Source organism: Aptenodytes forsteri, unplaced genomic scaffold (assembly GCF_000699145.1).
Source record: "Aptenodytes forsteri isolate BGI_AS27 unplaced genomic scaffold, ASM69914v1 Scaffold63, whole genome shotgun sequence".
Classification (NCBI taxonomy): Eukaryota; Metazoa; Chordata; class Aves; order Sphenisciformes; family Spheniscidae; genus Aptenodytes; species Aptenodytes forsteri.
Window position 1 is genome coordinate 1,971,734 of NW_008794709.1, and position 17,876 is coordinate 1,989,609.

Below are 17,876 nucleotides of genomic sequence, written 5' to 3' on the forward strand. Positions count from 1 at the left end.
TGTCTCCTAATGTGTGTTTGTACAGTGCATAGCACAGCAGGACCTAGGTTTCATCGTGGTTTCTGGACATGCTGTAATGTAAGTAAGGGTACTCAGTCTTGCTGAGTAATTAGAATAGTTCACACTAGCTGAAATTGCAGAGTTTCCTGCGTGCGGGCTGGTGAGAAAAGGGATTTTTCTTTCCAGGCTGAGAGGGGGCTTTGCAAATGTTCTCCAAGTCACAGCGGCAGCTGTCTGTTTGGGTGCTGGACAAAGACATAATTTGGAAATAGCTTCAAAGTTTAGAGATGGCCCTTCATGTACTAACGCTCCCACATGAGTTAAGTGGGGGAAGTTCACACCTCCCTTGGTGCCGTTGTTTCAGTCTGCCAGGCTGCAGACTCAGCGAGAGTGCAGCATGCAGGTTTTCATAGTGAGAGCTTTTGTCGCTCCCAGAAGTGCTAGAAACTTAATTGCTTTCAAAGGCAAGCCCGGAATCTGGAGGACCCAGTACAACCTGCTGAGAGAACATAAATCATGAGATACTATCGGGTTTCTGTGCTTGGGCTTGCGTGGAGTGAGTTTGCTTTGTGAGCGAATGCCTTTGCAATACACTGGTATGTGGTTTTTTTGTTGATTCTTAGACATAGCAGTAATTGTTGTTGGTTTTGTTAATAGGCATTTATGTTCTGCTCTGTAGTTACTGTTCATGTTTTCTAAAAAGTGTACAGACAAAAAGAAATATTTGTTCTGCCTTGAAATCATGAAAGCATTTCTGCATTTAAATGGATTGACAGCCTTGATCCAGGTGGTTCCCAGCCATTATCCCTTCAAGTAGGCATGGAGAGAGAGCTGGCTGGTTGTTGTTTGACCATTGCTGTTTATCTTAGCTTAGAGACAGTGCTTAAAATGCCAGTATTTACTTGTTCCTTTTTTACACTAGTTTGCCAGCCACTTTTGTCCCTAGCCAAATGAACCGTGATGGCAACTGAGAAGAAACTGCCTTTTGTAGATAAGGAATAGCATTTTCAAATATCCTTATATAGCATAGGCCCCTAAGTTTCATTTTCCGAAGTAGCTCTTGTGAAAATCTGTGGGACTGGTCCTTAAGTTGGTCTGGGGTTTTTCTGGCATTTTTATCCGCAACCCAGTTTTAAATGTAGTTTTCCCCATCTCCTTAAATGCTTACTTAGTTCATAGGCTCTCCATTGATAGGAATACTCTTTTGATATATTTTGCGGGGAAACTAAAGCAGGAAAAGGTTTTAAGGTAAGCCAGCCAAATAATCTAGTGTCTTTTGATCAGTTTCCATTAGTAGTGAACCAGTAATCTGCCCTATTAGATGTTGTTTGAAAGGAAGTTCAGTGTTTAAAGAAGATAAACATACCAGTTGACATTCAATATGTCTTCTTAAGTCACCAGCAGAAACCTCGTTGAACCTTGTTGGCAGAGGTGCCTTCTGCAAAGGGTTCCTAAAAACACGTCCCCAGCTATTGGATTAGTTTCTGAAATGCAGTGGATCTGGTGCCAGCACTGGACACTTGGTCGAGCTCCAGTTGGAGCTGAAGAAGGTCTGAGTTTTAAGACCTCTAGGATGCCTTTGTGTCCGGAAGAAACTGAGCACTGGAATAATGCGTCATCCAAACTGTGTATTCCTAGAAATTGATGAATATGCTATTTTAATTTGGGGAGCTTATATAGCTGAAGTTATTGAGACATTAGCGCTTAAAAGCGAGAGATCTGCAGCTCTTAAGATTGCCTGGCGCACAGACAAGCGAAGACCTAAATTGCTTTGAGGTGCTGACAGTTATCACAGCTTTGTGCAGACACACCTTTGCCAGTACTGACAGAACACAAATACCAGTTTCACATCACTGTGCTCTTCTTGGCTGGTGTGCAGCCTAAAACCGTACTATACCTTCACAACTTTGGCACAGAAAATGGAAACAAGGGGTCAACAGCAACAGTAGCCTCTTATCAAACAGTTGGTTTTAAATGCTTTGTGTAAAGACAGTATTTTAAAAAGAAATTTGATCTGTTATTTGAAAATCGGACATTTAATACATTACATCACACTCGGTTTCACCCCAGGCCACTCTGCTGAAGTTGCACTGGATGCGAGAGCAGACTTTGGTCCGTGATGAAGGAAAAATATTTTCTTTCTGCAACAGTGAATTCCTCCAAACATCATAGATAACTGAAAAGTCTGTTTCCAAAACAGCTTTGACCCTATATGCAAATAAAATTTCTGTGATTTCAGCTTTTATGCTATTATGCATCTGTGTGACAAAGCACTGGCGTATTAATACCAAGTGCTTCCGAAAGAAACTTCAGGGTAGGTCACAAGTGAAAAGAGGTTGAGACTCCCCCTAATCCACATCATGGACCACCATGTATTTCAGTACAACTGTCAGTAATAGCCTAAGTGCCTATGAAAGTTTCACATTAAGATAAAGAATGTATTGACAGATTTAAATGTATTTAGTCTTCTCAGACTACAGATCCACATCGCAGTTGTTGCTGGCCAGTTCTGTGAGCCCCTGCCTGCAACTATGGAGTTAGAAATGAACAGGCAAACTCTGGCTGATACCCTTGGCATTGCAATGCGGGTATGTTAACTTTACTAATCTGTCAGGAAAAAAAAGTGTCACAGTTTGGCACTCTAATGGCAAAACTAATGGTGTTCCCAGCTGCTGTTAGCACTGGATTTAATCTCAGTACTTTTGCCATTTGCTATTAAAGTGTTGCAGACAACTGAGGAGTGGGAGATTGCACTGGCTTTGGGTAGCTTTCAGAGGAGCTGAGCAGATTCTTTGATTTGCCATGGTTAAACATCCTGATTGCCACAGCATAACTCAGGTTCCCTTTTTTGACTCGGTGACTGAGGTCTGTTGTGAATTCTTCTAATAAAGTGGCGTGCAAGCTTCTTGAATTAAAAATTACAGTGGTTCTGCTCCCCGAGTGCCACAGTGGTGGCACAACAGCAATACTGACCGAAGTCTCTGCTGTGGGTGCATGTCTGCTGCCTTTATCGGTTCTGCTGGACGTTAACCCGTATGTCTGCTCTAAGGGCAGCAAGGCAGGCCCCACAGCAGGCACGCAGCATGACCAAGGCCTTTGTCAGCTGGGATATTTTTTCTCCGACTCCTCTGTTACTTTTCTGTTGTAACGTGCAAGATGTTGTGATGATTTGGGTGACTTTTTTTTAGCCTATGACCTGCGTTTTTACCATTGTAGGCTCTGAACAGGTTTACAAGTTCTGGCTTGCTTTGTGGCTCACCTGGGATAGGTGGTTGTCTCCTGTATCTCCATCAAGCACTAAGCTCACAGGCATTGGTCAGTAAATAACTTCAGTGAAAGGTAAACTCGCCTTACTGCTGTTCCAATTCTCAGTCTTCTGAAAAGCCAGTAGATGGGGTGTGTGCAATTCCTGTGCAAAATCACTGCACTTCTCAACCCAAAGATCCAACTTTAATACATTTTTGCTTCAGAGTCTTCCCCCCCCCCCCGTTAGAGATGGCCCTCCACATGAATCACAAATTTAAGCACTCCTGAGCAGAAGCACTCAAAATTCTTGATTGATACTTATGCTCAGAGTATTTCATGCATGATCTACTGTGCACCTTGCAACACGTTTAGGTCTTTGAAATCTGGGTATGAATTTTTACCATAAGCTTTTTTCATTTTTTTTTTAATTAAACTAGTCATGAACTAGGAGAGTACTGGATAACTGAAAATAGACTGGGTTACCACAGACTTCTGCTTAATTTGAGGCTGCAGTATTAGGTATAGATGCCATGGGGCCAACTATGAAATACACTTCCTCTTTTTGTGTCTCCAAGCCCAGCATGTAAGAGTAAATGTCTATTTGTATGTATAATTCTGTTGATTATGGATGTGAAAATTGAATTTGCTAGCACTGTAAATTAAAATATTTTGCTGTTGTTAATAATGTTAATAATAGTCATGTAAATAATAATGATAATACAGACTGTAGAAAGGGTCGCTAGTCACATCCCAGGGTGGATTTCATGCCTATAGGTCAGTTATGGTAGACTTGAAATACGAAGGAATCTAGAACAGGAGGTGAGTGGGTTTGGGACAAGTGAGTCCCTGAGTTGTCTTCCTCAGGGGAGATCACAGCACAGCAGAGCATGAACCAACATGGAAATAAGCTGGCCCAAGGTCATTTATGCCATTCAAAATGAAACTGCCTAGAGATGGAGTCCTGTTAGGTAGGTCGTAGCTGCTTATACCTGATTTGTGATGGAGAAACCTTCAAACGATTTCATAATAATTAACCAAGGGAACTGTGCTAAAACACAATCCATGTCTGACATGTATGCACGTAAGGAGGGAGTATCTTGCCAAGAAACAAGTTAAAATTAGAATACTATATCAGAATTCAGTTATCTTCTGAGAAGAAGCGTGAATGCTGATGGCCAAGATCTACAGCTGAAGTTTCCCAAGAGATTTTGGGAAGAAATGATGTGCATACAGACATACACTCTCCTCCAAGCTATTAATGCAATTGCAGGAATTTAAAAATCTTCAAATAGCAGAGTAGCCTCAATTAATTCAAGAGAAAAGTTTGATAGTGGAGTATGACGGAGTCCTGAAGGCACTGATTTTGCTTGTGCCTGTGATGAAAGGGGCAAGTAACATGAACCTGTTACCTAGCGCTGTCTTTCAGATGAGAACCACAATAGACGTGTTTTAATCTGGTGTGGTGAAATGTGCCCAAAATACTCTGAGCATTTAACAGTTGCACAAATGATTCACTTTCCTAGCAGTCTGATTTTGTATTATAGCATAAATCTGTTTCCCCTCTGTCTTTAATGTGCAATTCTGCTGAGCGTGCAGTTCACATTGGCTGCCTTGGGCAGACTGCAGGTCAGCTTTTGAATGTAGGAGAATTCATGAAATTTAAGTATTTTGTGTACAGTTAACCGCAGTTGTGCAAGTACAAAGACTTTGCTTTATCAGCAGATGTGGTCTAGGTTTACGTTTATGTCCACATTAAATTCTTACGTTTATTGCAGTCGAGGGGAAAAAAATCAGGAGCTCAGTGCAGTCTCTAACAATCTGCTTTGGTAGCTGGCCAGTCCACTTACCGTTGCGTGAAGCACATGCTAGGGTGGTTCTTTCTTCCATTAACTCTTTGATGCTGGGAAACAGGGATGATTCACACGACATGGGAAGGAGGCGGGTAAAATAAATGCAAGATTAGCAAAAACTTTGTACTCGCCTTGCGCCAAGCCAGGAAGGGATTTGTGTACTGTGGGAATGATTAGATGGTAATGTTTGCTGGACTGCTGTGGCGGACAAGGGATATTTGAGAAGGTGATCCAGCTCTGCTGGAGACTGCAGGGGGAGTGGAGGGCAGCCTTTCCGATTGGAAACTAGAACTGGGTTGGGCACTTTCTGGTTAGTCAAAAGGGTTGCTGGCTGTTGTTGGTGATAGCTCAGCTGTTTCCCATGTGACGTGACTGCATTTCCTCACTTCTTGCCCAAGCTGGTGCTGGAGTTTGGAGTAGAAGGCACTTTGCCAACATCGCTCCTGTCTGGTTAAGGCTTTTTTTTTTGTTGGACTGGGAAGAGATGGGGAGGAATCGTATCCATGCGTGGAGAAATGGTGATGAGAGGAGTGCAGAGGGAAAGCCATGTATCCCTGCTTCCCAAGTGCAGAAGTAACCAGTGCCAACATGGGAGCTTGTTTGTAGCACCTCAGCTTGGCCCAGCCAAGCGTCCATCGTGCGGTGAGCGAAGAGTGGGGTGGGACTTCCTTGCAAAGTGGTTAATGCAATCTCCAAATGCTATGAGGGGGAGTCACTCGTGAGCAATGGTAGGAGCTTTTTTCCCAGGGTTAAGTACTGTGCTGTCCTCCTTTAAACCAGAGAGATGAGAGTCCGGGAGAAGGATATGAAAAATAGATTAGCTTAAATCGAAACCTGGCATCTGGAACACCTCGAACTTTGGCAGACCTCAAGATAATACTTCAAAGTTGTTCAGCCCCACAAGGTACAGTATAATTTTCTGTTTGGTGAAAGTATTACTCGGGAACTGGAGTCTGTCTTGGGGCTTCCTTGTGCTGGACGCTGTCACACTAACTAGAAGATAGCTCCTGGCTGAGCTGACTCTGAGCCTGCACGCTCTGAGCTGCTTACATGCCTGTTCTCCATCTCCCCAAATACTTAGCAGTAAACATTTACCCTGAATTGGTTTTACCACATTGGGCAACAAAGTGTAAATATACCGGAGCCTTACTGAACCTAACTGTCTTCACTCTCCTGAAATGATCTTCCATATTTTGAAATCATTAAAGCCAAAGCAATGTAAATATTCTTTGTTTCATGACAGAATGAAAGGAGCATGGCCTCCTAATTACCCTGAAATTCAAATGTATGCAGGGGCACTTGGAAAGCGCTGGGCTCCTTCAGCTCCCTGCAGTTTGGCAGGTGTCTGTCTCATTACTTGATTGGATCTGGGCACTGAAGAGAAATTTACCACATTGGCTTATCTGTGAATTTACCATTCTGACATTGATGGGGTGATTCCCTGAGTTTAGTGCTCAGAGGCAGAGAACATCTTTCCACGGACAGTGAGTGCCTGTAATTCTCACCGTCGTACGCGGACCCGCTTTCTTTTTTGGCAGTTTACAAGGGAGGAAGCAAGTCAGCCTAGTTCAGTTTTTTTAGCCACGTGTGTTTGGAGCTCATTCTGAAAGACGGTTAATACATGCCTGCATGTAGGTAGGATTTTAGGTTGTAAGATTACTAATTGGTTTCAGTGTTGTTTGCTGCTGAATGTTGGGGTTTTTTTAATCTAAGGTAAAAAGAACATCATTATTTTTAGTTTATAACGAAAAACACATTTTCTCTTAAATGTCTTGATATGAAGGAATTTAAATTTCTGCACAAATAGTTTCCAAGAGATTGGCTGTCAAGTACGATAAAAAAAATCTGCACTTTTGCAGGGACCCAATAAATTTAGATTTATTCTCAATGTTAAATGTGGTGAAGATGTCATTTTTAAACAGCACTTTTAGAAGTAGTTAGCTTAAAAGTATAGCAATTCAAAGCACAGAGGGAATGATTTTGAAGTGTAAAGTCTTGAAACACAACGCAGAGGTTGACAGTTTCACTACAATTAGAAGCAAGGCAGGCACAACTCCCACTTCTGAAAACTTTCCTATCGCACTGCTTCCTCTCTTGGCCTAGAAAACCTCAAAAAAACCCCTTTGAGTGGCTTTGCTTATTGACTTAACACAGTTATACTCAATAGCATTAGGAGACAGAGCAGAAAGGGCTGCCAAATCTGTCTGTAAAGAACAATCTTTACAGAAAGCTTCACAGAGGTATTTTTTTTTCACATGCTTTCAGTCTCCTGAGAATGCTGCTTTTTTCAGGAAAGCAAGTTTTAGGGTGGTTTGTTTTTTTTTTTTTTCCCCCCTTTTTTTTTTTTAACAAGGCTTGTTTTGTTAGGAAACCACTCCCTTCTGCTTCTGCATTTAGACTCGCTGCTAATTGCCTTTTGGTCGATGACATTTTCCATGAATTGCCACGTTCTCCCACACTGTTACAACTTCACACTGATTATGTTATGTTATGTGACACTTCTGCCTGCTGCCTTTGGGAGGAGTGGCTGAGAGAAAGATATGGTGTACCTGGGAAATTGAGATTCCTTGCTTTCTGCGAGAAGTTCGCTGGAACCGAGTTTTGTAGCTGCTAAGACGTGGCAGAGGCTATTCCTCCCAGACTAAGATAGGTGGCTAGGGTAGGTGGGATCAGGAGGGCATCCTGTTACTGTGTCGGTTTAAGCACCGCTCTGCTGTGTGCCGCTGCTGAGGATTTTGTATAAGAAGTCATGACAAGGTGGTGTGTGGTGTGTCAGGCTGATATTTTTCATCCCAGCTGCACGCTGTAGTGGAAAGTCAACCCCAAACCCTGGTGCCAGAGAGGGTGCGGGAGGGGGCAGTCTTTGCAGACACTTCTGGCTCACTGAGCCCCTTGGGATGCCCACCGAGCCTGAGCTGCAAGCCCATTTTTTCCTCCAGGGCCTGGGGACGGCTCAGGTTTGTCCTTAACCCAGCTCTATCCTCTGCAGTAAAACCTCCCGGAGCAGCTGAATATAAGATCATTGCTGATTGAAGCTCGAGTGCTGCCGACATGAGAACTGGATGTAACAGAGTTGTTCAGCACAGCTAATCCACTTAAACTGTGGAGCTGATCTGCTCATCTGCAGGGGTGATGGCGCTCTTTGGTGGGATACCTAAAGAGGCTTTGGCTTGAGCTAGCTCTTCAGGGCAATCAAAATCTGCAACTAGGGTTGAGGATCTGGTTACATTAAGTTGGTCCTGACCCAACCAAATGTGGTTAGAAGTGAGAGGTTAGGTGAGATAAACCCCTCTACTTAAGCCTTGTCTTAGCTTGGGAGCTGATCAATGCGTTCGAGTGCTTTTCCAGTCTAACTGCTTCGATCAAAGGTAGGGCTTACTTGGTTTCTGAACTGGGATGAGCTTTGCCAGTAAAAGCCCTGTTTTTAACTGGGATAATTACATCCACACTGCTAGCAGGTAAGGTTTCTGCTTTAATCATGTCACTGCACATAAAGGTACAGATCTTTTACAGGTAGAAAAACTGTGATTTCTGATGTAGTAAGCGTGGTTGGGTCCCACCTACACTGTGGCTATTGGCAGCGGTGCAGGATGAACAGCTGGTGTTGTAACAGGATCTCTGACTACATTAAACTGTTGTCCAGCCTGTGACATGAGGGTTTTCACTCAAAGAGGTGGTTAAAAAATTCAGGTCCATCTGACACACCAGCAGCAGCGGTGGCTGCAGGCAAGCCCAGTGTGGCCTTTTCTGCCACGTGATGGTTGGTAGGGGTGGCTGCAGCCTGCAACAGCAGGCAATGGGCACTGCTCCTGCCCTGCTGCTGTTTATCCTGGATAAACCCTTTATTTGCTCAGTCTTACCCTTTTTTGCGGTTGAGGGGAAAGGAGGGGGAGTATGGGGAGAGGTGTGTGGTATATGTACACTGCTGAGTCCTCTGCTGTCTTCCCTGAGGTACCAGAAGGCATCTGCAGAGACTAAAACTTGGTTGCCTTTTGTGAAAAGGGCTTGTAATGTTCCCGCAGACGAAATTCTTCTCTGCAGCTAATCCCCACTTGCCGCAGGGAGGTAGAAACGGGAGCACCGTGGCTCCAGTCGATTCTGGTCCCACTGCAAGCCGATGCAACCAGGGACCATTCTCACACCAGCCACATGCAACCTGTACCCCGGGATACAGAGACCTGCTCCCTCCTTTCCTTCAGCAGCAGAAAGAGGCAGAAATGAAGGCAGGACTCTCTCTAAATTTCAGGAAAGGCCAAAACTTGTCAGTTGGAATAAGGAGAGAACCAGGAAACAGGAGCACCTGTATTGCATAGCTTTGGGCAGGTCAATTATCCCTTCTCCAGTGAAATTGCCCTTTCCATAAGATATGAATAATAATGCTCAACTTACCTTGCAGGAGTGTTATGGAGCGTGCAGTTAAATTCTTCTTTTTTTACAGTGTTTGTAATATGTAAAACCCTAAATGAGTGCTAAGTATTATTGTGATTTAATTTTATTGAGGGTTAAACATTGGTGACGTGCCCAGCTGAGTATTCGCTGGCAGCGAGCTAAGCAAGTGACCAGCAGCAAGTGTGTTTGGCAGCAAGCAATGGACAAAAAAAGAAAACGGGGCTAACTTATTCCAGTCCTATGGTTTTTTTTTTTTCTCTGTTACCACCGTACGTTTCCCATGAAGCAGATGGAGGTGCTCAAAATATCAAATTGGAACTCTATATTTTAATAGACTTAAATTTTACTGTATAAAAGGCAAATAAAGGTTAATGGCATGAAAATTCATCTTGTAGGAGGGTGAGAGAGTGGAAATGCCTCCAAGCGTGCCCTGAATGGTCCTTAAATGATAGCTTTCGGAAACAGATCATAGCTGAGTAGTTACATGGCTGATTTTTCACTGGGGGGGAGTAACATGCCCAGGGTGCTGGTTCCTGCACGTTTCATGCTACTGTTGATGAGGGTTTTGCATTGCCAACAAAGTGGACTAAAAACCTGGAGGAAAATCACTTGGACAGGGTTGGTACCCCGTGGCAGCAGCACCAGAAAGGGAGTGTGCAGGGTATGTGTGTCTGCGGGCGCGCGTATTGGGGGGTGCGCCTGAGTTTGAAACATAAGTCAGTGCCAGACTCTGATGTGTTTCTGTGTTAGAGCTGCCGAGTGTAAGAGAGGGAGAGACAGTGTGTGTGATTTCTCCAGCTTGCTCTAATTTTGTGTGAAATGGGGGCTTTCCAGTGGTGGGGTTACTCCAAGTGTGATCACACCAGCAGGTTTCACGTTGTACCTCAGTGTGCATGTGCCTCCCATGCGTTTTGTTACTGCCTGCTCATTCTTGTTAATTTTTATTAGGTGTGAAATGCAAAGGCTTGTCCTAATTACCACTGGTAGATGATAGCACGACTGAATAACAATCTTTCGATAATCAGGGCTAACTTCTGCCCTCGGATAATTATACATCAGGGTCACTGGAGCTGGTGTATTCCTGGTAGGGAGGAAGGATTTGGCCCACGCTTTCTCTGTATGCATTAATTCACTGTCTTTGCTCTGTGACAGTGTCCTGACGAACAGGTCCAAAGGTCAGCGAAGCAGAGAAGGATCTTTCCAGTGTCTTTTTTTAAGCTTTGGGCCACAGTCTGCGTCCTACCCTTGTTCTCATTGCATTTGAAAACATCGCTTGGCCCTGGATTTTCTCAAGGTTTGCTTTCTTCCCCAGGTCTAAAAGCTGTAATGGTCACTTACCCAAACATAGTGACAGCATCAACTCCACAGTTAAGTTCCCGTTTAGTGGTGTTTCTGAAAATATCAATTGCTGCAAGAAAACAAATAGTAGAGATGCAGCATATGTTGTACATAATGAAAATTTATTGCCTTTTTTTTAAAAATTACAGTATAAAATTTAGGGGGTAAATCTCAAGTTCTGTGACATTCATGGCGCAATGCCACTTTATTTGAAAGAACCTTACTTTTGTCCCTAAATCTTACAAGTCCTTAACTACAATTTCCTTTCTTGCATGCCACTCACCTTTGAGATGATACTCCTTTTTTGGCATTATTAATTATCATTATTGTTGTTGCTGTTATTATTCCAGGAGATCTGTATGGGAGGAACGCCGAAATCTGGATTAAAAATAGCGTTTTCATGTCCTCCCACTCACTGCACTTCGTGCACAGAATGCCTTTTATAAATGCAGACTTGCTGCTTGGCTAGATAAAAGAAGCTGTCACTTCATTTCCATAACGAAGTCGTTCCCAGGAGAATTTCATTGTTTTAGCAATAAAATTTTTCTAAAAGGCCTTTTATTTTGCCTGAGAAAGGTAACAGAAATGAACTTCTGAGTGGTTATTCCACAAAACAATTAGGAGAAAGCAAGACTGTCTTGATTTGATATAAGGAGATTTGTATGTGTATGAATTCCCTTTCGTGTAACATGAGACTAAATTCTCATCAAAAATCAAGTTAGAAACGCCCCCCCCCACCTTACACAAAATACCAAGCTTTTTTTCCTTGCTCGCAGAGACATCACACATCTTTATCAGCACTCTCCTGAACAAATTTGGTCATATCCTTAAGTTCAGCCCTATTTCAAAAGGCACTTGCATGACTTCTGATTCAGATTGTTTCCTGAATTAAAGGCAGTCATGGATAATCATTACCTGTTATTACAGTGCATTAGTTTTGTTACCAGGTATGTTCTTATTCTCGGGGAAGAATGATTGCTGTATACTGTATTGAGGTTGGGCGCTCCTTGAAGCGGGGACCGTGCTTTTGCTGTGTGTACATACACTATCGAGCACTCTGGCAGGCCCGGTCCCTCCCTGCCCACGTGCAGCATGCTGCCATGGCCTCTCTCGCCACTTCTCCGGCATTTCTCGCCCCTTTTCTCAGCTGGTCTGTGTCCCATGCCAATGTGATGTTCCTTTTCTCTGAATGCTGAACGTGCTAAAGCATGTCAGAATTAGAGCATCAAAGAAGTGCTGATAGAGAAAGCGTATACAGGAAGCAAAAGGTTCTGTGACTTGGGTTTAGTTTTCTCCTTTATTTTCTTCTTTTTTTATCTCATTTGTCACACATTTTGAGCCATGTTTGGGTTTTGCTAAGTATGAATCGATGCAATTACCACTTCAGTCACTGTAGACAGCCTACTACTATAGGTAGGTACATGTAATCAAGAACAAAAGGGAAGAGGCGAAAAATATTTTCTTCATAGTCAGGAAAGCCTTTATAGATTCAGCATCACACTTAAAATTGGATTGTATTAAATGCAAAAATTTCGGAAATTATTATTTATAGGAAGGTTTGTGAATTCAGGATGTGATATTCTGACTCACCCAACAGCAAACATGTTTGCACTCCAGCTGGTATGACTCACGCTGGCGTTTGTCTTAAGTGTGGCAATTGTTTTAGCCCTCTGCTTGGTGCATGATGAATGAAACGGCTGAGGTCCCCTGTTGCAGATTTACTACGTGCAGCTACGCTGGTAAATCGCAAGCTCAGCTGTAGAGTATTTCCTGTAACACACATACACACACATGCACGCTCATGCACATACACACACAGGCGCATGCGCGCCCCCTCCTAAGTAATACTTTACTTCTAAATACTAGATTCATAGAAAGGAAATGCATAATTACAGTGCTGGCTTTTGCACCACATAAAGCAGCCCACATCAAAAGGTATTTGCCATTAATGTTTCAACAGGTAATCTCTGGATTTATTGCCAAGCCGTGTTCCTGTTACTTAGCGCTCAGTGTTGAAATCATTGAAATCTCTGTTGTAAGCTAGCATAGTCATCTTAATCCTGCAAAAAAAGTTAGTCAATAGTGCCTTTGTTTTCCAGCACTGTGTTTCACGTTGCATCAGCAGCACAGAAGACGTGGCTGTGCTGGAAGCGGGGAGAAGGTTAAGGATGGGTTCTGGGCTGGTTTCCTAAGGAGGCAAGGCTCACGTGGTGTGGCACTGTTTGTGCCTGTGCTCATGTGTGTGTCCCTGGCCTGGCGGCTCTTGTGTTACTCGGGTCCTCCTCAACCCAACCTGCTGCACAGGTAGAGGCTACAGGAAAGCTGTTCTCTGAAAGCTTTGTGTAAGTAGGCAGACAAAGAGCTGCAGGAACCTGGAGCTGAACCCAGTGAGGTCATGGCCCCAGCTCAAATCTTACCTGCACCAGGGAATTGGTATGGCGGGCATCCGCCTGGATTACTGCTGCCACCAACAGTCAAGCCTTTCTGCTGGTATTTGTTAATGCTACAACCCACAGAGCTATCTTCTTCAGGTGGTTTATCTTTGTCTTGTTAAAATATTGCAAATAAACGGAACCTTGGCTGTTTGTTTTGGTGCTGCTACGCTTTGGGACTCACGTTTGGATTCCTCCTTCAACACCGTCTGTTTGCAGGAGAGCTGTGGCCATCGTCTGTGAGATGTCTGTACATTTAATGAAGGCCTAGCCCTTGAGCCTGTTCTCATCTGTGACAAGTTACAAGGGTGCTGCAGTTCTTCAAACACGCAGGAGGCTCATTGTCTCAACTCAGGGCTGAGCTGCATTTTTTGCATAATAGCTTCCACAACAGAAAAAGAGAAATATTTATGTCATGTAACAGAAGCATCCAGAGTGGTTATTTTTATTGCTTATATCTGTTCAACATTACTGGCTCTGAGCCTGAATTATTACGGACCATTTGCATTCTTTTTCCAATCTCTACAGCTCAGAAGACCTGTAGGAATTACTGTGTTACAAACACGCAGGCAATAGAGTTGTTTTTACTTAAAACCTCTGTGTGAGAATGAAGAAAGTTGGCATGCTAAGGGAAATGTAAATCAGTGTTGAAATCCCCCCTCCTCCCTCCCACTATTCCTGCTTTGATAGCCATGAGAAATGGGGTGCTTATGTTAATGGGGTGATGGATTTTTATTAAAAAATACATCATTGACATCTGATAGGAGGTATTTGTGAGGTATTTTTCTTCTTCCAGTTCTGTACTGTTGCTTCTTAGACAAAACAACCTAGACATGTTCCTGTTAGTTTTCTTTTCGCCTGATGGCATTGTGTGTTGCACCCACTGCCCACCTCTGTACTTGCTCTTTTAATACCTTACGCTGCACTCTTCTTGGGGAAAATCTCGTAGAGCTTAAAAACTAAGCACAGTAAGTGAAGCACAGGGCTAAGCACAGTTTAACCTCAAGTCTTGTTGGAAAAACTGGGTATTACTGAAGTACAAATAACAAGTATGATTGTGATTGCTGTTATTTGTGTAACGGTGATGTCTCAGAGGTCCTAGTCAGATTTGTGTTTGTATTGTTATTAGGCATTGTGTAAATGGAGAGCGTGAGTTTGAGCTGGCGTGCATATTTTCATATTTACAATAGCCACTGTGGTGATGAACCTCCATCTATTTTCTGACTGCTTGTTCAAAGGTGTTGGGGTTAGGGAATAGGTAACGAGAACAGCGGGGACCACTCTAGGAACAAAGTTGCTTCCATGGTTTCCAGGTAACAGGTTTGGAAGGATGGATGTCCAGTGAGTAGGGCTGAGAAATCCCATTTCCAGTCTGCTTGCATAGGTTGATGCTAAAACGAGGGGCAGTTTACCTGAGCCTTAAGTCGGGGAAAAAATAGCTGCTGTGGATGAAATAATGATGAATAATGTTTTTTTAGATTAAATCTTGGGACACTGATGTCTAGATGACTAACAGTTAACGTTAGTTGTGCAGAATCACTGGTCATCTTCAGTAGTGGCTCCTGCACTGGAGGGTATGAGCTGCAGCCTTACCCCTTCAGCCCCATGTGCTGGTCCTGTCTGTCTGCTGTTTGCAGACAGATGTTCCCATCCTGCAGCACTTCATTTTCCCAGTAAGTACTCGCATTGGAAATGCCATTCACACAGGAAAGATGCACAGGGCTGGGGCAGCACGTGGATGTGTTCACAGAGCTGGGGAAGGTAACATATACCTTCTTCCCCCTACTGCACGTTGCGGAGCAGGGTGGATTGCTTCCTTGTCTGAGCCCCATGATCTGCATGCTGTTTTTCTGGTTCAGGACCCGCAGGATATGCAAAGTGCTGACAACTTGATTTACTCTTCCCTTACACACAGATACAGTTATTCACCCTGCACAAAGTGGGTGTAACACCATGGACCACATGCAAAGCCATGGGAAGTGCTTGTTTATGTCACAAAGCTGTGGAGAATCAAGCTTCAGATGAGGAATGGTTGTTAAACAGAAATCAGAGTGATGCCTGCCTGTTTTATGCAAATGAAACCTCTTTTGTGCTAAGGTGATACTCCTTCACCATAACCTTAAAGTAGGCATAATTGTGATTTAAGTCTTTTTTACACTAGCAGAACAATTAATGTAAAGATGACTCAGCCCCATCAGGAGCAGTCTTTGTACACTAGACAAAATGTCAGGAGATTTTCAGACGGGTAAAGTTTGGCATGGCTGGTGTAGAGGACCTTTTATTAACTTGAAATCTGAAAGATAGTTAATTCTTGGTTGGTGTGTGAGGTTTTTTTTCATTTCCATTAGAATCTTTTCTATATGTGTAAAATCAGCTAAACCTGTTGAAAACCATTTAGAAGTTGTTTCTTGACACGATAGATGATACACACATTAGGTAACTGAAATAGCATACTCTCCAGGAAGATACAACCTCGCCTTTCCCATTTGCGGTGGGGCAGGATTGAACCTGTCTAAAACTATTTCATGCAGAGGGAGAATAAAGGAGGAAATGAATTACGGTTTTATTTGAGTTGAAGGATTAGTTGTGGGATAATAGCGAACAAAGAAACAACTTGGGAACAACGCTGCCGTCTCTTAAACAGTTTTATTAGCTTACGCTGATTTGTGAATTAGGAAAACCAAATTATGTGATGCAAGAGAGCAAGGAATGGCAATTAAAAACCTGCAGGAAAGGACTGGAAAAACGGTGATCTCTCGCTGCCTGCTTTTCAAAGCAAGATGGAGAGCGTGACCTTTTCTTGGAATAAATACAGGGTATTGCACAGAGCCGACTTCTGGTTTTCAGTTTTGCCAGTTTGCAGTTGCTCACTTGTACTGTGGTTCTTATTTGTTGATTGCCCTGGGGTCCAATTTTAGTATCTAAATACTCCCAAGAAGTACTTCCATGTTCTTTGATTTGAGGTCTGTTCACCTCTCAATTACACTTCTAATCTGTCAACTCAATGTCCTTTTTAGCACTCAAAGGCAGGACTATGCTGTGATATTTGAATAACCATAACGCTGTGGGACCATGAAAAACAGCTTCCTTGTGTAACACTTCCCATTTATAGCCGAGATGTGATTGGTAACCATGTATGTGATAATGATTCATTGATCATGTTGAAACTTCAGTTGCAAAAAGCCTGGTTAGAACGTAGTTGCACTGTAAACCAGCCTTCCTTGATGGTCCCTCCAAGTTATGAGACTTTTGGATGTTCCAAGAAGAGCATGTCATCACAGTCCGTCAGCTCTGCATAGCAAAAAGATCGTCCCAATTAGGGAATGAGTGCTCTGCTTTTTAGGCAAGGATTGTGCTTCAAGAAGCAGGGTATCTCCCTGTGTGTCCTGAAGTTTGTGCTGTGCTGTCTTTAAATCTTAAGCATAAAAATGTCTGGGAACATTTGCAGGCAGACGTGCCTTGCCCCTCGCAGAAAGAAGTGCCTACAGGGTAAGGTCAAGTGAGCAAGTTGTAGCAGATTAAACTAGCTTGTGAATTTACAGCGCATCATCCACTCCATAATAACTGGCTGTGTACGTGGTACAAAGGCACCCTATAGTAAATACAAGGTCTCTCACCCTTTTTTCCCTGAGGGGTAGGCTACCTTGCTTCATGTCATCTTTCCCATGAAATAAGAACGCATGGACAAGGATAGCTGCCACAGAACACCACTGCACTGTATCGCACAGACACTGCTTGTGACTTGTTCCCGTGTCCGCATGCTGGCATGGGTCTGCAAGACAAATTCCAGACTGATAGCAAGATAACTGCATAGTTAGCACACAATGCTTACTCCTGTTTCAGTGATCAAAGCCCCGGTATAGGCAATCGGAGCCTTGTTTAACTTGAACAGAATCAAAATCCTAATCCCGCCTGTTGAAGTTAGCGGAAAGACTTTGAGTGTGGTGGGTCTCGGCCCGGTGTTACACGCAGCTGACTCTCCAGGGAGGCTCAGAGGAGTCCGTGCAAGCAGGAGCTGCAAAATCTGGTATGGGAGACAAGGTGTGCATGGAGTACACTTCCCTGCTCTTAACTAAAAATAACTGGAAGACATCTAATTTTGGCAGACATGTTAAATATTTTGTCGTAGTCTTTTGGAGTACATTTTCAGGTTCCCCTGAGTATTGAATGACAAGAGAGAGGTGTTGGGTGAATTTTTGGAGGAAGTCATGAAGATTAAATATGGAATTTTTTAGGAGATTTTTGGATTGCCAAATTACTGGAAAAAAACAGAAGTGGTAATTTTGAAAATACCAAAATGTTTCATTTTAACATCTAGAAACAAAATATTTTGAGTATTTTGAGTTTTTTTTTAATCTTGAGTTTCACCTAATTTAAAGAAATAAACATCTTGAAAATAAATTGGTTTGGGTTAAAATGATGAGGGTTGACTTAAATATGGTTTGGGGTGGTTCTCCTTTTGGTCTGCTTTCTAAAGCTAAAAAGCTTGTGAGATGATGTCTGAGGGTATGCTTCTCTGTCAGATAAGCAGCAGAGTCCCATTTTAGTAGAGGAGAGAAGCTGTTGACCAAAGTCCTGGAAGTTTAGATGGGGCCTGGGTATCTGAAGGATCTTGAGGTTG

At 43.1% G+C, this 17,876-nt stretch overlaps 1 protein-coding gene across 2 annotated transcripts in view; it reads left to right on the forward strand.

The window, feature by feature from the left end:
- ATXN1 (ataxin 1) overlaps nt 1–17,876 on the forward strand; it is a 169,582-nt gene that overhangs the window by 55,221 nt on the left and 96,485 nt on the right. The window contains exon 1 of one of the 2 annotated variants that reach the window (XM_009273712.2): nt 5,897–6,000. The exons of the other annotated variant lie outside the window; for it this stretch is intronic. The gene's annotated coding sequence lies outside the window, so the exon portion shown is untranslated. Of the gene's footprint in view, nt 1–5,896; nt 6,001–17,876 lie in introns of those variants that run through there. 2 annotated transcript variants of the gene reach the window in all.